Source organism: Pinus tabuliformis, chromosome 5_1 (genome assembly GCF_031772625.1).
Source record: "Pinus tabuliformis cultivar Carrire ecotype Pingquan chromosome 5_1, CPIR1, whole genome shotgun sequence".
NCBI lineage: Eukaryota > Viridiplantae > Streptophyta > Pinopsida > Pinales > Pinaceae > Pinus > Pinus tabuliformis.
In genome coordinates this window covers 240,593,296-240,619,044 of record NC_142305.1, presented here as the reverse complement: position 1 = coordinate 240,619,044, position 25,749 = coordinate 240,593,296, and positions in this window count along the sequence as shown.

The window sequence follows — 25,749 nt, the reverse complement described above, 5'->3', positions numbered from 1 at the left end:
ACCTTTTTCTACCAACCGAGCTTTGTATTTCTCCACCTTTCCTTCTACATTTGTCTTCTTCTTGAACACCCATTTTTTGCCAATGGGTTTCCTTCCAGCCGGAAACTCCACCAGATCCCAAGCCTCATTTTTGTGCAAAGATGCCATTTCATCAACCATGGCCTCTTTCCAGAGTTTTCCATCCTCTGAATCTACTTCTTCCTTCACAGTTCTTGGATCATCATCAGTAATAGATAAAGCAAAATTTGAATAGAAAGCAAATGGACTATACCTTTCTAGCTGCCTTCTTTCTCGAACCAATCTTCTCACACCCGGAGTTTGTGGCTCTTCATCTTCTGATTCCTTCTCTGTTGTAGAGTCTGATTCTTCCTCATTTAGCTCAAACTCTATCTGCTTAGGTTCCTTTGGTTGGAATTCATGTTTAATAACATCTTTCACCTCTCTAAACACCACATCTCAGTTGTACACAACCTTCCTTGTTATTGGGTTCCAAAGCTTATAACCCTTTAAACCATCCTTATACCCAATAAAGATGCACTTTTCAGATTTACTATCCAACTTGGTTCATTTTTCCTTTGGAGCATGTACATATGCATCACATCCAAATACCATCAGATGTGAAAGAGAGGGTTTCTTACCAGTCCATACCTCTTGTGGATTCTTATCCTCCAACACTGATGAAGGTGATCTATTGACCAGGTAACATGTTGTCTCCACCGCCTCTACCCAGAATTCATGTCCTAACCCGGCACCACTGAGCATGCTTCTTGCCCTTTCCACCAACGTCTTGTTCATTCTTTCTGAAAATCCATTTTGCTGAGGTGTATATGGAGTAGTCTTCTGTCGTGCTATACCACACTTCTTACAGAATTCTTCAAATTCCTTACCGCAAAACTCTCCATCGTTATCTGTCCTTAGCACCTTTATCTTCTTCTCTGTCTAGTTTTCCACCAGAGCCTTAAATTCTTTAAACCTGTCAAAGACTTCATATTTCTTCTTAAGGAAGTATATCCATGTATTCCTTGAGAAGTCATCTATAAATGATACATAATACATAGACTTACCCAGTGATGAAACCTTCACAAGTCCAAACACATCATTGTGCACAAGCTCTAATATATGTTTCGCCCTCTTACCACCAGAGGGGAAACTCACCCGATTCTACTTCCCATGTACACAATTTTCACAAAAATAAAAATCCAGAGAGCTATTACTCCTACCTTCTACCATACCTTTAGCATGAAGTATTCGAAGGCCCTTCTCTCCAATATGTCTAAGCCTTTGATGCCACAGCATGGTATTCTCTGTAGAGACCACTAAATTTTCTGCTTCACTTTCAAGAGCCATAGAGCTGTTGCACCCATCAACAACAATGCTACCTTGCAGCTTGTGCAGAGTTCCAACCCAAAATCCCACATCAATACCAATGCTCCCCAAACCATCTTGCAGGTATCCTTCTCAAACACTATTTTTACACTTGAATCATCCAACTTGCTTACAGAAATCAGATTTCTGGCCAATGCAGGAATATACAGAACACCCAGAAGTGTTATAACCTTTCCACCTTGCAACTTCAACTTTGCTTTTCTGCGACCAACGATTCTATTCTTCCCATCATCCCCTAAGAATACATCACCACCATCGTATTTCTCATACTCGTAAAACCACTCTATATGGGGAGTGAAGTGAAAGGATGCACCTGAGTCAATTAACCATGCCTCATGATATACATGTGTACTTGAAGAAGCCAAGTACACACCCAACCTTCATCTGAGGTGGTTTTCGCCTCTGCAGAAGGAGCATCATCAAATCCCTTTCCTTTATCAGGAGCTTTAGATTTACAATCCCTTTTGTAGTTTCCTTCCTTTCCGCATTTCCAACACACCACCTTTATAGGTTTTCCTAGATATTTAGATCTCCCTCTAGATTTAGATCTCCCACTCGACGACTTATTTTTGTTTTTGTTCTGGGACCATCCTCGTACAGACAAGGCATCACCATTCCAGTTCTCCATATTTTTCTGTCTCATCTCCTCTGTCAGCAAGGATGAGACTATTTCATCAAACTGCAAGGCAGTTGCATTGCTACCTATTGCAATAATTAGACTATCCCACAAATCTGGTAGAGAACACAACAAACTGATGCACTTATCTTCATCTTAAATTTTAATATCAACATATGCTAACTGACTTACCACAATATTAAATATGTTCAGATGCTTTGTCACCGAGTCTCCATCTTTCATCCTTAGGTTATACAGCTTTTTCCGCAAGAATAGTTTATTCACCAGAGACTTAGATTGGTACAAAGTCCCTAACTTGTCCCACAAAGCCTTCGACGTAGCTTCCCCTGATACATTCATCAATACTGAATCTGAGACACACAATCGTATTGTGCTCTTTTCTTTCCGATCCAAATTCTTCCATTCTTCATCAGACACTCCCGTTGGTTTAGTACTCAGATCTACTGCGATCCAATGTTCTTTATCCACCAACAGATCCTCCATCTTGAGTTTCCACAACTCAAAACTCTGACCATTAAATTTCTCGATCTCTATCTTTCCACTACTCACCATCTTCTTTCACCACCAGAATCGATCTCACAGATCTCCCACTGAACATGCTCTACCACAGGCCCGAGCGAAACCCCTCAGCAACAAAGGCGTCCCCTTGAAGCCAAAACAGCGATGATACTAAATGTCGGTTTTAACCTTGTACAGAAATTACCTACATATGAATTCTAAAACATAGAAAATAAACAATGTGAGAGCATAACACATAAAACACATATATACACAGATATTTTCCCCTGGATCCCAAAACTGGGACCACCAACTTGATTTTTAATTATGTTCCTTTCAATGTTACAATACATATTTATACATGTCGAAGCATCCAATACCATGGATCGAAAACATCGCATCCAAAACCATGGACCGAAAACATCGCATCCAAAACCATGGACCGAAAACCATCGCGTCCAAAACCATGTACAAAAATCATGCACAAAACCATAGGTATGTCCGCTCAACCTAACATAGGGTCCAAAACGAAAAAAAAATCGAGGCGCTGCACTGGACCCCATAGAGTGGGGTTACCTACACCCCTCAAACCCCCTATGACTCCCCCCGCTACACAATCAACGCAACGAAAGGGAGGTTCTGCCCCCCTTCTAACCCCCCGGTTAACTACGTGGGCTATTCGTGGAAAGAATATAACACAACCCAAAAATGAGAGCCTGTTCTGTTTGTCGAATCTGTATCCAATGTTTAGCAAAAAAGTTTTCCATATTTTCATATCTAGATAGTTGCTCATGTGCTATCCTTTGCTGCAACGTCTTCACACAACTTCAAAGAATTAAGTTCTTGCTTCTAGTTTCTAATAGATCCCTTGAGGCTTTTAACCCTTTTCTCTATTTCGTTGATTCTTCCATAAACTTTTTCAATCAATGTATTTTCATCACCCAATTCCTTTTTGTGAACATCCATTATAGCCTGTAAAGAGGTAATAACTTGTGATTTGTATTCAATTTTTGTCTCTATTTCTCTTATCAACTTGCTCTGAATATTTAATTCAATATTATTCTCCTCTCGAATCTCCATTATAAAATAGCCAACAAGAAAATATAATCAACTTCATGTAGTTAAACCGATCAAGAAACACCACTGGATATTTGAAACCTCTAATTTAGTTATTTTGATCTCACAAACACAATATTTTACATTATTTTCACTCACATTGATGATCTAGAAACGTTGTTAGGTTAAGCAGGCCAGTTCCAAGTTTGTTGTCAAGTTCCAAAACCTGTATGTTAAGGCAGATGAGCATTTTTGGAATTCAAAATTTCTTCATTTTTATCTCTTTTCTCCATCAATCTGAAGACTAAAATACTAATGATGACCATAATCTCTTACTGGATGAGCCCATTGTTGAAATGCAACTATAATTTTTCTAATGTTGACAATTAATACGAGTTTAGAAAGGACTCCACTCACAGAATTTTCAGCTATGTCCATGCATTCTTCTCCCATCGCTTGATTTATAGTGCTTTGAAAGAGTACTATATACATGCTTCCTTACCATATTTACATGAGGTTCTACAAATTCTTGACCACTAACAAGGTGAGGACAAACGAAATTCCATAACATTTCAAATATCTTGATGCACCTAGCTTTTACACTTTTAATATGTGGAAATGCAAGAATTATAAGTTGTATCCATTGTTTCTTCATAGCAGTATACCATTTCTACATGATGCAATAATTATAAAAATGTAGATTTTCTCATTCCTTTGCACCAACAACTTTTTTGAAACCTTGTCTTGCACGAGGTTGTTGATAGGTTCTCCATGTTGTGCCCAATATGATGCCACCAGTGACTTGAATTCACATAAATGAATGAAAATTGAAGGTGGTAGCAGAGCTCCATATTCCTTGATTAAATCATTTGTATTTTTTTCAGCTTCTGCTTGGGCGAAGCTTGGGTGCTTAACATGATTTCCTTCATTTACGTGAGCTTCTCCCACTAAGCCATGCCTATTTCAAGTTTTCGTTGAAGTCATTTGTTGTTCTTTCTTCTTCCTCCAAATTTTGGAAGGATACCTTCTAATTTGTGCATCACTTTCTGGCTTCTTGTTTAATTTTATTTGAGTGAGCTCTTTCATCTATTTGGTTTGTATTAAAGCACTCAAAAAATTACAATATTTAGCCATGTGGCCAAGTGTTGGAAATATGTTGTCAATGATGGCAAAGGCAAAGCATTGATGATGTTGTCATTGATGGAAAATCCAATGAAGATGATAAGAGGTGCCAATGGTGGTGTATCCGGATCAAAGGTATTGCAATGACAAAAGTAGAGAAGATTGCAAGAAGAAGGAATATCAACACATGTATTGCCGAAGCAAAGCTCAGATGTTTCCAAGCAGAATGGTGAACAAGGTACAAAATATTTTGAGCCATTTATTATATGTTAGATCACTTCAATTGTAGTTGAAACCCACTTACATGGAAGGATATTTGAAAGAGATTTCTAATGGTATGTGGAAGATCAAAAATGGGCTCCTAGATTGAAAGTTAAAGCTAGTCAAAGGTGAGATCCCCAAAAGTCAAAGTTGCAGAGATAATAATGGTAGAGGACCTTTTGCAAATGTGTTACTTTTCCATTTTTCCAAAAGAGGTGAAGTAAGTTGGTGACGCCACTATTCTAAAGGATCGAGCAAATGTGGAGCAGACAACATAGAGGCGAAAAGCATTTCAATTAGCTCATAGTGGAGCCCTTACATAACACATAATCTTGGCAGGAGTATTCCCCAAAAGGTTCAAATTTGAGCACATAAGGGAGCACCCGGGATGGTGGAGGCACTGAGCAGACGTGGCCTAATAAAATTGTGGAAGGTTTTATTATTATTCTAGAGTATTAAAGTGCTAGGCCCTAGTGCAAATTCATCTCGATGGGTAGAAAACCGAAAGGTTTCGAAACTGCACGCAGGTTGTGAAGCTCGGGATGACACAAGCCCAACACAAGAGGTCCTTCCCCATAAGGTAAATGTGTAACGCAGTTGATTATGGCCCGAGATAATTACGAGTCGAGTAGTTGTGGCATTCATAGAGGTATAAAAGAGATTGAACCCAATGTTTTTTATCAAAAGCTTTAACAAAAAAAATCATTGCAAAACACAAAGGCCCAAGACCCTTTTCTCTCTCCTCTCTAAAAGACGCATGGCAACATTCAATTAGAGAAAATTTTATTTTAAAAGGTTAACTTTGAATTTCCATGTCATAATGTGTAAGCTAATCAAAATCCTTTAAAATTCAAAAGAGATACAAGTGTGACTAGGCACTGGTAATTTTTTAATAATATAACTTACCTATCTTAAGTGTGAATGGTGCCCAAGTGACCCAAAACTACATTAAATATTAAAAATAAAATTAATATCTTATTCTATAAAAGTTATAGTATCAATGATATTTTTAATGTTGTGTAACTAATTTAATTTTTAAATTTACTTTTTTAATTTAAATTTTATTAAATCTTGTGTAAACAAATTAATTTAAATATAAAATATATATATTGTTATTTTGATAAAAATACATTTATTTGGTTAATTTAAATTTAAAATCTAAATTTACTTTTTATTAAATCATATATATATATATATATATATATATATATATATATATATATATATATATATATATATATATAATGACGCGTAACTAATTTAAATTTGGGTAATTTGAATTTAATTTGAATTTTAAATTTATTTTTTTAATTTAAATTTTATTAAATCTTGTGCTAACAAATTAATTTAAAGATTAATTATATATATGGAATTTTTTATAAATGTCACATTTATTTGGGTAATTTCAATAAAAGTAAAATAAGAAAAATGATATATTAACAAATTATCTACATGACATTATTTTATTAATTTCTTGATTTTTTCTTAGGTAGTTATTTTTGAGTTGAAATATCTTCTAATATTACTGTCCCATGATGATGTCAACATGATGTCAGTATGGAGGACATGTGGCATGTATATTCAATGTTTTTGGGTACCCTAGTGGGCCAAATCTGAGTGGCATGTGTCACCACTCAAATGACATGACACAGTGTTGGTGACATCAGCATGATGACAATGTGGGAAGGCAAATCCCATAGGCTCTACTCTAAAGGAAAAAAAAATGCACACAAAGGAATGAGGCTGGGGTAATGGGACCAGGAGATGAAGTATTTGCCAATAGGTAACAATTCTATCAAATGATGGAAAAGCACGCCCAGGTCATGGTTTTTGCGGCAATTCTGCGTTTTTCAGTGACCAAGAGCGCAGATGAGTTTGCACTGCAAAATAAGCCCTCGAGGTTATAAATTAAAGAGAAATGGGCCAATGGAGTCATATTTGGTAGAATTACAATGAAAGCCTTTGGGCTTGTGCATGAATGTGTCCACAACTAATTTTGGTGTTATCCACAATATTTCACTTGGATGAGTCAGAGGATTTAAAATTGGTATTTATGCCAAATACATCGGAAAAAATAAAATTACAAAAATGAAGGCATGAATGAGTTGGAAGTGCCATTAGAAAAACAAACAGTTAAGTGGCAGAGTTGCTAGTTCAAATAAATCTAGAGATTTTCTAAATATAGAAGACCTCTGCTAAGGCCTACAAAAATTCCAGAATAGTAAATTCAAGTAGTTAAGTTCAGTTTCTCAAGTATAAATAGGTAAGGTGAGTTAGAATAATTGAAGATCAGATGCAGATGACTCAATTGAGTAGGACAGGGATGAGGTTCATTCAAATATCAAAGTTCATGATAACCAAGTTATATTACCAAAAATATTAGTGCATAATTCTTTATATGCATAATTCATTATAAGCATAATTCGAGCAACCAAGGAAAGAGTGTGGAAGGTTGTTGGTGCAATGAGATGCATAGTGTGGGTATGCATCAAAGATGAATCAAAGATCAATCATGGTGTCTCAAAGGTGTTTGAGAAGGCAAAGAATGAATTGGTTATTGGTGTTTTGGTCAAAGGTGATTTTATGGTAAAATATTGATGTTGTTGGTGTGTATGGTTGGTGATTTGATCAGTGATTAGTGATTTCTGGCACACTTGGTGTTTTATCAATAATCAAGGATTGTTGAATGTGGTTGTTTGATGGTTTTAGTGAGGAATTGAGTTAAAAATGTTTATTTGTTTATGAAAGAAAGTGATTTATTGCTTCTAGTTTGAAAACAGATGAAAGATGGATCAATAGGGCCAACAAGAGGTAGCTTGCATTTCAGGGGCAAGAGTCCCTTTCAGCGGTAGTTGATAAACAAGTAGGGGAAAGAATCCCTTTCAGTAATAGCTAATAAACGAGCAAGGACAAGAGTCTCTTTTCGCAAAGACTGATAAATGAGTAGGGGAAATAGTCCCTTTCAACTATAACTGATAAACGAGCAAGGGCAAGAGTCCCTTTCAATAGAGATTGATAAACAAGCAGGGACAAGAGTCACTTTTAGCAGTCACTAATAAACGAGAAGGGGAAATATTCCCTTTCAATGAAAATTGATAAATGAGTAGGGGTAATAGACCCTTTCAATGAAGATTGATAAATGAAAAAGGATAGATTTTTGTTTTGGTAGCAGTCGATAGACCTACAAGTAATAGATTGTGGGGCAATGATGTAATCAAGTTGTAGCTTATATTTTCCAAAGAAATAAAAGGAAAATTAATGTCTTATGTATATTTTTCACATGTGCTTGATGGTGATAATGATGTAAAGTTTTACATGATTAAGTTGTCTGCTTGATGGTGATAATGATGTTATGTTTTACATGATTAAGTTGTGTTGTTGATTACATGATTAGTTTCCAAAGTGATTGAAAAGTATTATTTTCAAGAGTTGTGTGTTTGGTCACACTATTGATTCAACCCTGCTATCAGTAGTGTCATGTTTTCCATTATTTACAACAATTAGTATCAGAGCCACCAGGTTCTTTCAGGATCAGTTTAATAGCTGGAAGGAAGATCAAGGAACATGGAGAACTAGGACTGGATTACCTTATATGGAGTTCCAGTTTTGAAGGGGTCAAATTATACAACTCGGAATGTAATAATTAGAATCTACATGCAAGCTCTTCATTTGGATGTATGGTTATATATAGAGAATGGAGAAATAGATTATGAGTTTTATCAACAAGCCAAGGGGGAATACTTGAGAGGGTTGTCCAAGTCAGATATTGAGAAAGTAATCTATTGTGAGACTCCCAAAGAGATATGGAATGACATGCAGTCCATCTATGATATAGGCATACAAGTTGCATGTGATGTCAAGAGGCTCCCCTTCAAGGATGGAGTATTCAAAGATCCAAAGACTATTGAAGATCATGAATCATAGGATGATTTTCTTGTATCAAGAGGACTAGTTTTTTATCAGCACACATGTTTTATAGGATATGAAATATGCAAGTAAATTGATGTTTTTTTGTTATTATAGAACAATAAGCCATTTATCTTCAAGTTGTCCAGTTGCAAGCATTAGTGAAAGTGAGAATTGCTCATCCAGTTGTAGTGAGGAAGGAACTACTTTGAGAGAAATAACAGATTTAGAGAATGGGTACACCTTTGGTAGATAAGAAGATATAGCATCTCATGTGTCAACAAACTAATCCACGGAATCAAGGAAACAAACTCTCGAACAAGTTGTGAATAAAGTAGGCACTAGTGGTGAATCTAGTTTCTCCTCCATTGACTTGGAATATCTTGAAGAAAATATCTATTTGAAAAGGTATCTCATATCATCCCTTGAGGAGATAAATAATCTAAGAACCATCAATCTGGAGATGGAAGTAGAGAATAGAACATTAAATGAGAAGTTGACCAGGTTTTAGAATTCTAATGTATTGGAAAAGATTTGAACCAGCCACAGTCCCCCTCAAGTCAAGGCAATATTAGAAGATGACAAAGACTCAACATTATCATTAAAGGGACCCACCATCTTAGTTTAAAAAAGTCTCGATAGCATTGAAGTAGTAGAGAAGAGAATACAACCCCTCATATGTTTTTATTGTGGTAACATAGGGCACTTTTCCTCTAAGTGTCGAAAAGGAAAAAGAAGTTGCAGTAGTAGAAGTGGAACGCTCTATTTCACCAAAAACCATGAGTTGCTTAGAGAAATTCAAACTATAATGCACAAAGAGACTTTTTCCCTCTAAGGCAATATTATCAATGGTCTAATAACACTTGGAGAGTGAGTATTAGTTCAAGAAATTAGATGAGAAGAAGATTTGGTATGAATAATTTGTTTTCCCCTTTTCTAAATCACATTGAATGCTACAGGGGTAAGAATTATGGGCACAAAGAAACTATATGTGAACTTGGAAAGAATTCACCTTCTTTCCAGAACAAGTCAAACAGAGGCAGGAATCATGTGGAGAGCCAACAAAGAAGACCTTGCAATAGTTATTTCGGCACTCATAAGAGAGGCATAATGAATGGTGTATGGAAGCAACAAAGACTATTGTTTGGGTTTGAAGATGTTCAACAAAATATTAGTAGATCAGAGCTAGAAATTGTTGTGGTGGATGTCTCCCATATAACCTGCAATAGACAAAGACTCCAATTAGACAAAAGGAGTAGCAACACTACTAGTTGTTCATTGTAGGAAGAACGCACATACAGTGAAAAATAAGAGCACGAGGTAATTTGTAGATTAGCTTTAATTGGTGCTACCAAGAGGAATAATCAGTGGTTTGGAAGGAAGTCACTCAGTCATGCAAGAATACCATACCAATGCAGGAAATCATCTCATGATGTTGACCAAACTCGACATACCCAATTAGAAGAAAAAGGGAGATAATCTACTTAGGGGGAGTCAATCCCTTGTTTATCTTCATTTAAAAGAAGAGGTTGGCTTCAAGAGAATCCAGAAAGGTCAAATGCAAAGAGTGGAACATGCCTAATATTGCATTTGAAGGATAAGGGAATTATGCCACCTTTTTTTCATGAGTTTATAAAACTGTTGAAGATGATTGATGTTGTTGAGTATTGTTTTCTTGTGGTTGATTTAATTTTGTTTTCAAATCAGATTGAAAAACTAAGTATGTACAATGATGACAGAACAACGACGATGATTTACAGCTGAAGTTTCCTTTTCTAGTGAAAGTATGATTACAGATTCCTAATTCCAAAGAAGGAGCATAAGCACAAGGGGAGAATGTTTAAGTTGAGATTCGAGTACCAGATCATCCCATTAAAAATTGGTTTTGTATCGATGTCATATTTGGTATCAGTTGTTTGTGGCTTAAGGAAAAGCATGGAAGACATAGGCTAATGGCGTTTGATGAATTGTAATATTGCTTGAGTGATCAAAGTTTTATGTTGCAGATATGATGAATGGTTTTTTTGTTGCGATGCTTTCAAACTGTTGCAACTAATTGGTATCAGAGATCAATTTTGGAGAGAATGTGTATTGGCGAAAAGAGCATGATCAAAGGGGAGAACACTCGGTTATTAAGTTCTCAATAATTGGTATCAGTGGAAAAATTTAACACTTCATATCAAAGGTATTAGCTATCATAAAAATTTTCCAAAGTGTGGTGTTCATTTTGTTAGTATGAGATTGTAAGTCCAAGTGTTAATGAAAGAGTCCTTATTTGAATGTTTTTTATGTTCATGTTGAGTAAACATTATAAAGTGAGTTTTTTGCCATTAAAATTCTATCAAGTAAGAGTCCATGTCGAGCTATTGATATATGCATTTATTGGTGAAAGTCCCTCTATGCTTTTCCAATAAGAACTTCTACGTGTTGCAATTTTTTGTTCATAAATTGACAAGTTGATGGTGTCAATCATCCATAGGATTGGTTGCTATTGTTACTAGACGTTAGGTGTATGTGTCCAGGAGGATGCACTATTATGAATGTAAGCCTAATTGAGACTTAGACCAACATACATTATTTTTCTCATGTCTCAATTGTAAAAACATGTGTTGATTTAGCAAGATATCCCTCTTGACTAATTTAGGCAAAGATTCGGAGAAAGTACTTCTCTCCTCTTGTTGGACACCTAATCCTCTAAGGGTTGGTGTGGAAGCTGAACAGTCAAAGGGAGTCCAAGAGACCACTTGGAATATGAAACCAAGGGTCACTCGAATGTATTATAAATATGTATTTGTGTATAATAATGAATTCGATGTTTATCCTTCATTTTTGGTCTTTTCCATGGTGCTATCTAACATGGTATTAGAGTAGGCCATCAATAGGCATTTTTTAGATCTTGTCAGCCTTGTTGTCAGAACAAGCCAGGCCTGGTGCTTTACAAATCTCTCCAGCTCTATAGCTGAGCGCTCTGCCATATTCTCATGTCAGAACAGATACCAAGATCATTTATTTTTTTGGATGAGAAACTGCCTTATGTGTTCTGTGAATTTCCTTATAAAGAACTGTCATTCTGATTTCTAGATTGAATTTGGCTTTGCCACCTATTCAATGTGACTAGTCACTTGTTGCATCTATGGCCTGAGCATTTCTTGTTTTTCTATTCGCTTTTCATGAGTACCCTCAGTCATTACCTTGTTGTCTCTCAATAGGGATGATACAGATTCCCTATCCCATCATTGTTCCTTACCGTGCACTCTCCTTACCTCGACGGCTTTACATTGCTATTTCTATGCTTGAGTCATTTGCAACATGTGACTCCATTCCAAGGGTGATATGTTGGCTAAAGATATGGGTTACCATAATAAGAGATATTGATCTTGTGTGTACCACTGGAATCCACAACCCATTCAGAGCACAATCTTTCATTTCACTATCTCCCATTTGTGTCATCAATTCTAATGTTTGACAACTCTATGTTGTAGAGTAAGTGTTATTTCATGTTGGGTATCTGTCAAATTTATAATTTTGAGATAAAACCGCACATTTAGAGCAGATTTCTGTGTAAAGATTAGATCAATTGAGGTGCAGGAATGGAGCCAGTGGGTTTCTTTGGTATATTGTAGGAATTCGGGAGAATCATTAGTGCACACTCAAGGAATTCTTTGGGCCTGTCGGTGTTGTTTCTGTAGCCAATTTCCTTTGCAAACAATTGCTGGAACATCTTCTAATTCTGTCATTTTCTAAAGTATCTGCAACACAATTCTTCGTACATGTCCTCCTTTACTTCTTAGTACTGAGAAGTTGCAATTGAATGGTTGTTAAATATATGGTTGGTGAATAGTGTTGAATCCTGCATTTATTTTTATGAGCGTGACTCAATGACCATACGGTAGTTATTTATCATCTCCTCTGCGGTTTTGTGTGGCCAGACTCCTTCCCTCCTTGCAGCATCACCTGCTCCATACCACCACTCCACCAAGTGTTATATAAAGGGATAACATTATATATTATGACGAGACAATTTTAACACCCATGTATTGGTACTCAGTGAATAAAAATGAGTTTTCTCCTTCAGATATGGCATTATGGATCTCGGTGCATTTATTGACGCCATTGTGATCGTTCAACCTTCCCCTTCTTCGATCAAGTACTCATTGTAGCCATTCTTGTTGTTATTGCTAGGGGTGTTTGAGTGGTTGGGTGACACCTTAATGCGGGACACCACAACCCATTGAATCAGAATGAACCTGATACCCAAAATGACAGCCACTGGAATCAAAATATTCGTAAGGGTTTTAGAGAGAAGAGTGCCCCCCATTGTTAGAGACCTAAAATAAAACACAGGGAAGCTAAAGCTGAAACATTACCAGGAGAAGAAAATAACGGGGAGAGAACCCTATAAAAATAAAATAAGAATGAACAAGGTGTTAGTTGTGCGAAATGTGATTCGTTTCAATTCAAGTCAAGTCACTTTGACCAAAGAGAGTTTCCTTTCCATATAGGGGAAGGAAACTTCTAATAACAGGGGATTGGTAGTGAGAGCAGTAGTTGTTCTGAGCAGGTATTAGATAAATCAATGTATCTTTCAAAAATGCAATATAGTTCATAAACCTGACTTTCGGGGAGTGGTGACAGCGACAAGTGAAGTCAATTCATAGGGTGGAGTGCCAATTTTGTCTCTTGGATTGGTGAGAAAGTGTCTTTAGGATGTTGAAGTTGGACATAATTGCACCAGTTAAATATTTTATGTCAAGCCTCCTATATCTAAACATAGAAAATAGGGTGGAATTACAAGAAAATTTATTTGTTAAATGGATCAAATTGACAATAAATTAGAATTATTGAAAACTCTATTCATGTCTACTGTTGAAAGCACCGTCAAAATCAGTAAGGAAACTATTTCTGATATTCAAATTTGTCTTCAAGGTGCACAAGAAAATATAGAGTTTTTGCAACTTGAATCTCAGCTTCAGCGAAGAAGAATTACAACAATGGAACCACCATTCTGAACCTGTTTATATTCAGAACATTGAGACAGACTCCCCTAAGCAGCGAATCAGTCTAGTACCCATTTCAGGAGTAGATGTTTAGAAAGATGCAGAGGTTCAGTCTACACTTCCAAAGCCAATTATCAGATCTTGTTAAGAGATTTTCCATAACAAGCACAGAACTGATCTTAGATATGACAAGGGATTGTCATTTCATATTCCATATTATTCAAAGCCCATCTAGCTCCACAGTGTCGGGTTTCTTCATGACAGTTCACCTTCAATTGTTCTAGGTTTTGCTCCTCTTCCACAACAACCACAATAGAATGTTATATGCCAACATTGTGACCAATTTGACCATATGAAAGATAACTATTTTGATCTTCATTCATGTGAGAAATGTCATAAAACCACTCATTCTTCACACAGATGCTTTAGAAACAAGCCTCCTGCAAGTGTTGAGTCATGGAAAAGGTATATATATATTATTTATTTCATTATCCTTTTCTTTAGTTATATCCCTTCTACACCCTAAAGTGTTAATATATCAAAGGATTATGGTAAAAATAAGGAAATTATCTATCATCACAATTTAGCTAATTGTTATCACTCCTTATGCAGGAAAAGGACGAAATGGAACAAATTTTGTTCCCTAGCCAAGAAACAGCGTACAGGCAGCAAGCCAAGGATGGAGCGCACAGTTATGGATAAGAACAAAGGAGATCACAACATTAGTGCAAGGAAATAAAGTTAACTGAAGATGGAAGATTGTGAGAATCCCTCGGGATCTCTTGATCCTGAGGGATTGCTGTTACTATTTGACCCTTCTTACCACTTGGCCATTATAAAAGGTAGAGATTTTAAAGAGAAAGGGGGATTGGAGATTATTCAGAAATTACTATTGTATTTTTACTTTGATCATCGATTGTCGTTGTTGAAACAGAGTACGAACTGGCTGTAACTATTTTGCAAATGATTAATGTATAATGTAGTTGTTGTTCCTTCTCTCATACTGAAGTAATCTGGCGATGTTCACTGGCGGCTAAGGGCCCGGCCCTGGTGGATTCACTTGTTGTTCCTGCATCATTCTTTTATGATTTCTATCATGCGATGGTTTGGTTTGATTTCCATTTATCGCATCACTTTGCTATTTCATATTCCCAGACTTAACTAATTACTTTGTTTTACATGATGTAGAAGTATTGGTTCAAGTTGTTATTCAATTACCTGTTTCAGTATTTCCTTATTATGATTTCAGATTTAGGCATTTGAGTTCAGCATTCTATTTCCAATCTAGTAATTTAGTTTAGTGTGCTATCTTGAGATTCTCCACTGTAAAGAGCATTGACTACTGTTGTCTACGCTCTCAGACTAAGATCCCTACTATTCATATTAGAAAATACTTTTGGAATATCAATCAGTTAAAAGAGAAATGAGTTATTGTTACTATATTCTTGACTGATACTTGAATGAATGTTTGGTTTTGTTTCATTAGCAAGTTAAACTTTCTTTTAATTGTAATTTGAGTTCACTAGATGCATCCATTTACTCTTGTATTTGAAATCATTGTACTACAATTTAAAAACATTACTCTTGAATAAATAGCTGCCACAAACTATGTACCCTCTTGAAATAGAAAGTCTTGCCCGGATTGATAACTAATGTGAAGATAATTAGGAGTTAGAAAGACACCTTTTATACCTCAACATTTTAGGGTCGTTGTCGGGGAGAGTGTAGCCATTTCCAAGGAGTAGTGTACATCTGATGATTGCCTTTTAGGAGAGAACTGGAGATTAAAAACGGAAGGTAAGAACCTGTGTGCGGAGCATGTAAAATGCCTGCTCCCCCGCCCGCTTTCTAGCAGGGCTATTAAGAACTTAGGGTAGAAGTAAATATTTGAGTTGAGTGTATGAATAAGAAGAAAAAACTTGAAAATAATCCAAAACCACTACCCAAACCTGACAAAGCTAAGGGACTGGTGACCCTTGGTCGATCAACCTTCATAGACGACATCATTAAAAAAGCTTAATCTCAACCATCAATAGGCCCTAGGAAAGCTACTTCTAGACAACCTACTAGCTCCCTTCGGGCCACAGATTCACCATCTATAGCCTTTGTTGAGGTGCCTAGAAAAACAAAAGAGACTGAGCAAAATTCTCAAGAAATTGAAAATTCTCGCCCAATTTCTTTATAAGAAGGGAATTCTAGTAATCTCTATGAAGGAGGAGGAGAAACAGGGGAAACAAAGGAGCCAAGATCCCCTCATGAAATAATTCAAACACTTAGCAACCCAGATAAGGGGAGTGTTGTTACAATTATCCAAGAAGAAATAGGAGAAAGTGAGGAGCCAAGATCCCCCCAGGTGGTAGTTCAGCAAGGAACACTCATCATCCCAAACCAAGGGAGTGTTGTTAAGCTCATCCCCATCCCTTCCTGTCATCCTAGGAACAACTCTCTGGAAATCCCAGAAGGGTATTGGCACATATTTGATCAAATGGCTCAGAACCAACCAACACCTCAGACCTCCACACTACAGTATCCCATCGTGGACACAGCAGTCAACGCACCTATGAAAGCCATTCCTCTCCATAATATTCCTACCTTTCATGGGCTAACATCAAAGGATCCAGATGCATTTCTGTTTGAGTTTGATGTATTGTGCCAGGGGTATGGCTATAGCACCGATCCCCAAAAACTAAATTTATTTCCCTCCACATTAAAAGAAGCAGCTTTATGATGGTTTATGGGGTTAGGTGGGGGCATTATAAACAACTGGGATCAGATAAAGATTGCCTTCCTAAAGAAATATCAGGACTATTGCAGATCCAGAGAATTAAAAGATGAGATATTTCAAATGACAGCAAGACCTAGTGAAACACTGGAGGAATATGTAGAATGCTTTCAATACAATCTCCAGAGGTCTCCTTATGGATCTTTTCCCTTGCCTGATAATGTGTTTAAAACTACACTAATTAAAGGGATGAAAGAACAATGGATTGAAACATTAAACATTATGGGTAAAGGTGACAAATATCAGGAAAATTTTGCTGACATCATTAATTTGTGCATCAGGTATTCAAGAGGCAACATAAGACTAAAGCTAGCAAAATGCGACATGATCACAAGGGATAACAAAGTCTCTGGTGGAGGAATAACTTGCACAGAAATTGGCAATCTATTAGAGGATTTCAAAACGGATATCCTAGGGACTCTGACAATGCAGTTGGACATTATGTAAGCCAAACAAAAGCAAGCAGAAGCAGAACAAAACCTGGTAATATTCTATCCTAGATGCAAAAAGAAGCATAGCCATAAAGAGTGCCCGCTGGATACAGTCAAAATCTTTGCCATCTATACAAAAGATCATGCCACAGAAAGCTGCCCATCACTCCTAGGACTTAAAGCAGTCTACAAAGAAGCAGAAGAAGAAACAGAATCAGTTTACCTACTAAATCAGTGCCACCAATGGCAGTCATGACAAACAGGTATGCCCATTGATCCATCCTCTTCTTTTCAGCCTCCTCAGTATAATGCTTAGTAGTATAATGGAATGTGGTAGAATCAACCACCTTTCCCCAGCTGGTCACAACAACCATTCCCCATGTCACCATGGCCAAATAAAAAAAATCAAACCAATTGGCCGAACTTTCCTTATTGTCCACCATTTTGGCAAAATAACACATATTCAACACAATGGCCACCCTCCACCTCGCAGAGTCAAAACTGGCAGTCGAACTGGCAAAGAGCCATAAATCAGCCAGTAGGAAATTTCCCCCTCCCTCAACCCACACTACCAGCACCTTATACATTACAACAAAATCCCCAGAACAACTTAAGACCGCAGCTCCTAGCCCAACCCAACCCAAACCCCAACAACAGACCGGTTCAATTTGTGCAAATTATTGAAGGACCAAAACTAGAAACCGAGTTAAGGGAGTGCAATGACCTTCAATTAAGATCTGGGTGTATAATAGAATCAGAGGGGGATAAAAATGTTCAAATTGAAAATTTGTTACCTATAGAACAAACACCACAAGAAGAGAATCTGGTTAGACAGAAAACTCATGAACAAGCAACCACCTCTTCTCCACCATTCCTAGAACGACTAATCATACCTCGCCCAATAGAACACCCTGATTTTGATCTTCTAGGAGAATTGAAAATTTTGTGTATAAAAATACCACTCCTCAAGGTTATTCAAGATATCCCAATTTATGCAAAAACCATCAAGGAATTATGTATGAAAAAGCCAAAGAGGAAAATAATAACAAATCCAACTGTCCATGTAGTCGGTACCTTATCTGACTTACTATCAGGAAGAGAAAAACCTATAAAATATGAGGACCCAGGAAACCCTATATTCACCGTGCAGATAAATGGATGCTCCTTTCCCAATGCCTTAGTTGATTTAGGAGTAGCAATCAATATTCTTACAACCACAACTTGTCAAAAGCTTGGCATTACATCATTAGACCCAACCACAACCTTATTGGAGTTGGCTAACCAATCAGTAGTCAGACCAGAAGGCACATTACATGGTGTAATGGTGTCTATAGACTCTTGGGAATACCCTAAAGACTTTCTGATCATCAATCCTAGAAACTGACTGGATGGACACCCCTTAATTCTAGGTAGACCTTGGCTAGCAACTCTGGATCCTTACATTGTCTATCGAACAGGCAACATCACTATAGCAAGAGGAAGTAGTGTAAGGAATTTAGCCTTATACCCTCCTGCTCAGCCAAGTTTAACAATAATCAAGACCAGAAAACAACCTGTATCATATTTAACTGAAAACATTAGATCACTGCTAACCATAGAAGATGCTCTCGAATTTAAAGATCAAACAAAAGACGGCATCATTAACCAACCAGAAGCCGGATCCCATCTAAAATTTCACATGATCGAAGCAGAATTCGAGAATGAAGTAGAAGAAGATCCCCTAAAAGATACTAATGATCAATCAATACCAACCACCTCTGTTTTTAACAGCAAAACCATAGAAATTGAGCCAGGAAAAACTTTGAACATTAACAAAAACCTGACTACTGACCAAGAGCAAAAGCTGGTTCAACTCCTGAGAAAATATAAAGAAGGATTTGCATGGGATTACCCAGATATGAAAGGAATTGATTCCCAATTGTGTACGCACCACATCTATACAGAAAAGGATACTAGACCCATTCACCAACCCCAACGGAGATTAAATCCTCATCTTAAGGATATTGTGAAAGTTGAATTGCAAAAACTTTTAGATGTAAACTTTATCTACCCAATATCTAACAGCAAGTGGGTCTCTCCATTAGTAGTGGTGCTGAAAAGGAATGGGAAGTCACGGATATGTGTTGACTATAGAGAACTGAATAAAGCAACCTAGAAAGACCACCTTCCCCTTCCATTCATTGACCAAGTCTTGGACACATTGGCAGGGAAGAAATTCTTTTCTTTCCTAGATGGCTTCAATGGATACAATCAGATTCATATTGCCCCTGAAGATCAGGATAAAACTACCTTTACCTGCCCTTGGGGAACATTTGCTTACAGGGTCTTACCCTTTGGGCTGTGCAATGCAGCTGCCACATTTCAAAGGGTTGTACTCAGCATTTTTTCAGATTTGATAAATGAAGGGCTCGAAGTGTATATGGATGACTTCACACCTTATGGGGATGACTTTGAGCCAGCATTACAAACATTAGAAAAAGTGCTACAAAGATGCATTGCCACCAGGCTCTGTTTAAGCCATGAAAAGTGTCATATGATGATGACCAAGGGACTCATCTTAGGTCATTATATCTCAGCAGCTGGAATACAAGTAGATCCGGCTAAAATTCAGATAATTCTATTAATACCTACCCCTACAAACAAACAGAGGTACGCAGTTTTTTGGGATTTTCTGGTTATTATAGAATATTTATAAAGAATTTTTCTCAGATTGTTGCACCATTATATGCACTAACAGGAAATATTGACTTCATTTGGACAAGGAAATGTGACAGTGCTTTAGAGGATTTAAAAAGGCTTGTATGAATAGCCCTGGTGCTAAGGGGCCCAAACTGGGATTTTCCATTCCAGATCTCATCTGATGCTTCAGACACAACAATTGGAGCAGTTCTTGGACATGAAGAAGATAAAAAGCCATATGCAATATATTATATTAGCAAAAATCTATCTCCTACTGAATTAAACTATACTGTGATTGAAAAGGAATTTTTAGCTATAATATATGTTGTAAATAAATTTAGACATTATATAACTGGATATCATGTAGTTTTATATACAGATCACTCTGCCATTAAATATCTAGCAAATAAACCTATTACAAATGGAAGAGTGACAAGATGGTTGATTCTCTTGCAAGAATTTGACATCACAATTAAGGATCGACCTAGCAAAGAGAACCTTGTAGCTGATTTTCTCTCACGAATGCCAAAGCCAGTTGACACAACAGTAGTTGAGGATCAATTTCCTTATGAACATCTATTTGCTGTTACTATCAAAACACCATGGTATGCGGACGTTGTAAAATACTTGGCAGTAGGCAAATTATCCAAGCACCTAACGCATAATGAAAGAAAACAAATAGTGCAGCACAGTACCTGATTCTCTCAGATCAAGGGCTACTTATTCCACACAGGGGCAGATATGCACATTAGAAGATGCATCCGAGAAGATGAAGTGTTTGACATTCTAAAATCATGCCACGATGGGCTGTGTGGCGAACATTTTGCAGACCACAGAACTGGTCACAAAGTCTTACAAACAGGCTATTAATGGCCCACTATCTTTAAAGATGCTAAAAAGTTTGTTCAACCCTGTGATAGCTATCAGAGGGCGGGACGCCCTGGACAATATGATGAGATGCCTCTGAACTCGCAATTAGTAATCAATCCATTTGAGCGGTAGCCGCTAGATTTTATTGGTCCTATTAACCCATCATCCAATCAAAAAACATACATACTGGTTGCAATAGAATATGTTACTAAATGGGTTGAGGCAGAGGCACTACCAAGAGCTACTGAGGATTCAATGATACATTTTCTTTTCCAATTATTTGTGCGATATGGCTTGCCAAGAGACATAATTACAGATGGAGGACCGCAATTTGTAGGTAACAAGATTGCTGCAACATTGAGAAATTACCATATTCTCCACAAAATTACAACTCCATACCACCCACAGGAAAATGGCCAAGTAGAAAGTACTAATAAGGTAATTGAGGCAATACTTACAAAAACAGTTGCATCACACAGATGTGATTGGGCTTCCAGATTGCCAGAAGCCTTGTGGGCATACCGCACAACATGGAGAAATACCACAGGATATTCACCATATCAGTTAGTATTTGGTAAAGAACCCATCTTCCCAATCAAATTCGAGATTCAAACATTAAGAACAGCCCAGGAGGTGGGTTTGAATTTAAATGAAGCTCAGATCAATAGATTATAGCAAATCAATGAATTAGATGAAATCAAGCTATCTGCTCTTCAACACACTGCATTGATCCAACAACAGAGAGCGAAATGGCATGATGACCTTATTAAAAAGAAGATCTTCCACAAAGGAGATTGGGCACTCCTATATGATTCCAGGTTCCAGGATTTCCCTGGAAAACTCCAAACCAGATGGTTAGGACCTCATGAGATACAAAAAGTGCATGATAATGGCACCATTACATTGGCAACCATTGATGGATTTGGCTATTCTTTTAAAGTGAATGGTCATCGATTGCGACTGTATCGCAAACCGCTTACCATGGAGTCCTTTTGCCAATAGCTATGGGAAGATTCCACCATGAAAATTCTCGTTGAAGAGGATAACCCATCCCCAGCATCAATCTAGTGAAGAACTCACTTGTTTTTGAATTTTGTATATAGATTTTTCTTTCTATTTAAATTTGCTTGTATAAACTGTAATTTTTTTTGTACAGATTTTTGTGTTGTTCCATTTAAGGAACAGTTGTTGTTCCTCTTAAGAAACAGCATCCATTCCATTTGAGGAACAATAGTTTTCTCTTTATTTAATTTTTGTGTTGTTCCATTTACGGAACAACAGTCCCCTGTATATACGATTTTCGTGTTGTTCCTCTTAAGGAACAACAACCGTTCCATTTAAGGAACAGAAGTTTTGCATGTGTTTTCTTATTGTTGTTCCATCTAAGGAACAGTTATTGTCCCTCTTAAGGAACAGCAGCTGTTCCATTTAAGGAACAACACTTCTGCGTGTGTTTTCTTTGTGTTGTTCCATTTAAGGAACAATTGTTGTTCCTCTTAAGGAACAATAGCCGTTCCATTTAAGGAACATCAGTTTTGTGGATGTTTTCTTTTTGTAGTTCCATTTAAGGAACAATTGTTGTCCCTCTTAAGGAACAGTAGTCGTTCCATTTAAGGAAATACATATTTACGGGTGTTGTCCTGTTAAGGAACAATAGTCTCACCTGTTTGTATTTTTGTTGTTCCATTTAAGGAACGGCTTCTGTTCCTTTTAAGGAACAAAATCCATTCCATTTAAGGAACAACAGTCTCGCATGTTTTTCTTTTTGCTATTTCATTTAAGGAACAACTGTTGTTCCTCTTAAGGAACAGTAGTCGTTCCATTTAAGGAACAACAGTTTTGCGTGTGTTTCTTTCTGTTGTTCCATTTAAGGAACAGTTGTTGTTCCCTTTAAGGAATAGTTGTTGTTCCCTTTAAGGAACAACAGTCGTTCCATTTAAAGAACAGCAGTTCCGTTTACATTTGTTTTCGTTGTTCCATTTAAGGAACAGTTTTTGTTCCTCCTAAGGAACGACTGTCGTTCCTTCTAAGGAACAACAGTTCCATCATGATTTTCTTATTGTTGTTCCTTCTAAGGAACAATAATTTCGCTTCGGTTTGTTTTAATTCTGTTCCCCCGAAGGATCAGCACTTTTTCTTGCATCCATTTTCCCATTGTTCCCCTTAAGGAACAGTTGTTGTTCCTCTTAAGGAATAGCAATTTCGTGTGCAATTTTTGTCTTTCTGTTGTTCCTCCTAAGGAACAGCAGTTTTGCGTGCAGTTGTATTTTTTTGTTGTTCCTCCTAAGGAACAGCGACGGCTATTTTTAAGGAACAACACCTTTTTTGTGTGTGCATTTTTTTTGTTATTCCTCCTAAAGAACATCACTCTTTTTGAGAAATTTTTTGTGTGAATATTGTTTCACTCTTCATGATCCTTTGAAGGCAAGAATACAAACATATATGCAAGGATACAAAATTTAAAGGTTACTGGAATAAGAAAATCAAAGAGAAATTATCATCTTTAATGAGATTGCTTTGTATTGATTAGAAAAGGGGAGGACACAACTATATATATCACTTTGTTGTCCTTATTTTCACTATAACTCAAATTGATTGATTACTTGTACCATGCTGGTTCTTCCCTAATTCTCATAATTCTCTTTGCTTATTATCATTGAAGAAGAATAAGGGCATATTTTATTCTATTGATATGTTCAGACTTCTTCCACCATCTCTACTCTTAAGGAGTGTTGAGCCATCCTTTATATATAAATAGGAAGTGCTATATAAAAGAAAAGAAAAAATATATATATGTTTACTAACAATTCTATGATTTGTCAGATGGAGGATAGGGGGTCTCATCATGAGCCAGCCTACCATGATCATAAGGACACATCAGAAGAATAAAAGTCCTTGGAACAGGAGGTCTCATCACGAGCCAGCCTGACCACCTTTCACTCCTTCCCAATGAATGGAATTGCGATCCATCTGGTTACCAAGCCAGCACAATGGCCTCCATTTTGACATCACAAGGCACTTTCCTAAGTATACATAAAGGATCATGGTTCCAAAGGGTGAAAAAGCAAATCTATCAAGGTTATAAACACCTGTGGGCAACAGAGATCTGCTGATGGTATTGGAGTCAGATTTGTCAACATCAATAGTAAATATAGCCCCTTTTCTTATTTCTTTATCTTTATTTCAAAAGAGATTATGTTCCCAATTCCTTTTGAACGTTTATGCATGCAATATTGTTTAAAAAGTCAATCATAACGGTTTAAGTGGAATAATGATCGCATAGAATTTTACCCACACCAGATGTCCTTTCCCCTTTTCAAATCACTCCATAGCATCTCTATATTTATTCGTAATTCTCATGCTATGCATCGATTTCAGTAACTCGATATTTTTGAGATCTTTTCATCAATATGTACAGCTTGCCATTTTTACCATTGTACGATTGTCATCAGTACGTCGTTCCTTCATTTAACTGGTCGAAGGCGACCTATCATTTTTCAGGGGGGCACGGGTGACTTCCAAAGCACTTTTGCATATGTGTTAGTCTTTTATTTGGTTGTATCGGGCTACATGATATCCCATAATAGCAAGTTCTTAACAGTATCTATGTTAAAAAAGTATTATCCGAATTTAACAGCTTGTTGTTCCATTGTTGGCTCTGTGTATTGTTGTGTTACCTATGTTAAAGCTAACAGTGTGCAGAATTCAGACAAAATGGGAGGACGATCAGTACGCAGCGAGCCATAGACACTAGCTGTTTCTGATGCCGCCCGAGAAATTTTAGTACGAGCTGGATGGGTCGCATATTTTACACGACTGCAGCAACCCAATGAAACCGTGGCTATCGAATTTTTACAGAATTTGTAGGATGATCATTCTATAATAAGAGGAAGGTGAATGACAGTAACGGATGCAGTAATAGCGGAGGTGTCTGGATTACCAGCAGTCGGACCCATATGGATGCATAAAAAATTGAGGCTACAAGACGCAATTGCCGCCTTTCGGGATGAGGGACAAAACCTGATTGTCAAAGGCAAAGGAGTTCAACCCTCATCTTTGGGAGAACCATGGACAGAGCTGGCTAGAATCGTTCAGAGCTATATCACATGCGACGGAAGAAAAGATGTGGTAAGACCATGCCACCTCAAATTATTAGCAGTTTTAAAACAGAAATGTTCTGTAAACTTGCCTGCATATTTGAAATTCTTGTTGCATGACGCTGCTCAAAGCATAAAGAAATCCCGGCATATAGAGACTATTGTAAGTCATCATTGTTTAATTAGGTTGATAGTAAGCTACAATCTAGCCCAGCAGCAAACCAGTTGGGAAGAATTAGTGTTTACTATAGAGGGGGGGTTAGCCTTACCTACCCCAAAAAGGAAAAGGACTACCAACACAGTAAATAGACCACAAAAACATAGATGATATGCCGAGACAAGTCAGGGAACAACTGAAAACCTTCTGGGTAGTAGCAACCAACCCTTAGAATTATCTAGCCCTAAAAACGAGCAACCTTTACAGCTGGAAGGAAGAGATAACCTAGAGTCAAAACTTGAGGAGGAAACAAAGCATACTAGTGAAGAGGAGAGGGATGAAACAAAACTTCCCTTAACTCCCAGCACAATTCCACCACAAGATTTACTTCATGATGTTGAATTGGCCCATATTTTGACCAATATGAGTGAATATATACAGCCCAAAAGTCTGCTCAACCTCAATATTGAAGCAGCACAATTAGAAGAAAACTCTGCCCACAATCGAAGTATATCAGAAGAAATAATTGGTGAAGCAGAAACAGGGGTAGAAGCCACTCAGGAAGAGGTGGACCAAACTAGGGATACCCCTCCAGAAGAACCTAGTCAGGTCAATTTAAACACAGAAGATGTGGGCCAAATGGAGGAAATAGAAAATAGTCAAGGTAAAGACACAGCCCTTGGAGAACAAAACCCAAATGAGCAACCGAGCTCGGTAAGAGCAGAAATGGTTAGTGAAATAGTTTTTCCTCCTAGAAAGAAGAAAATAAAAATTAAGAGGTTGAGAAAGGAACAGCAGAAGTTGCAGAATTTAGTGAAAAGACTCAGACAAAAGACAAGGACATTAAAAAGGGGGAAAATTTCAAGCAGA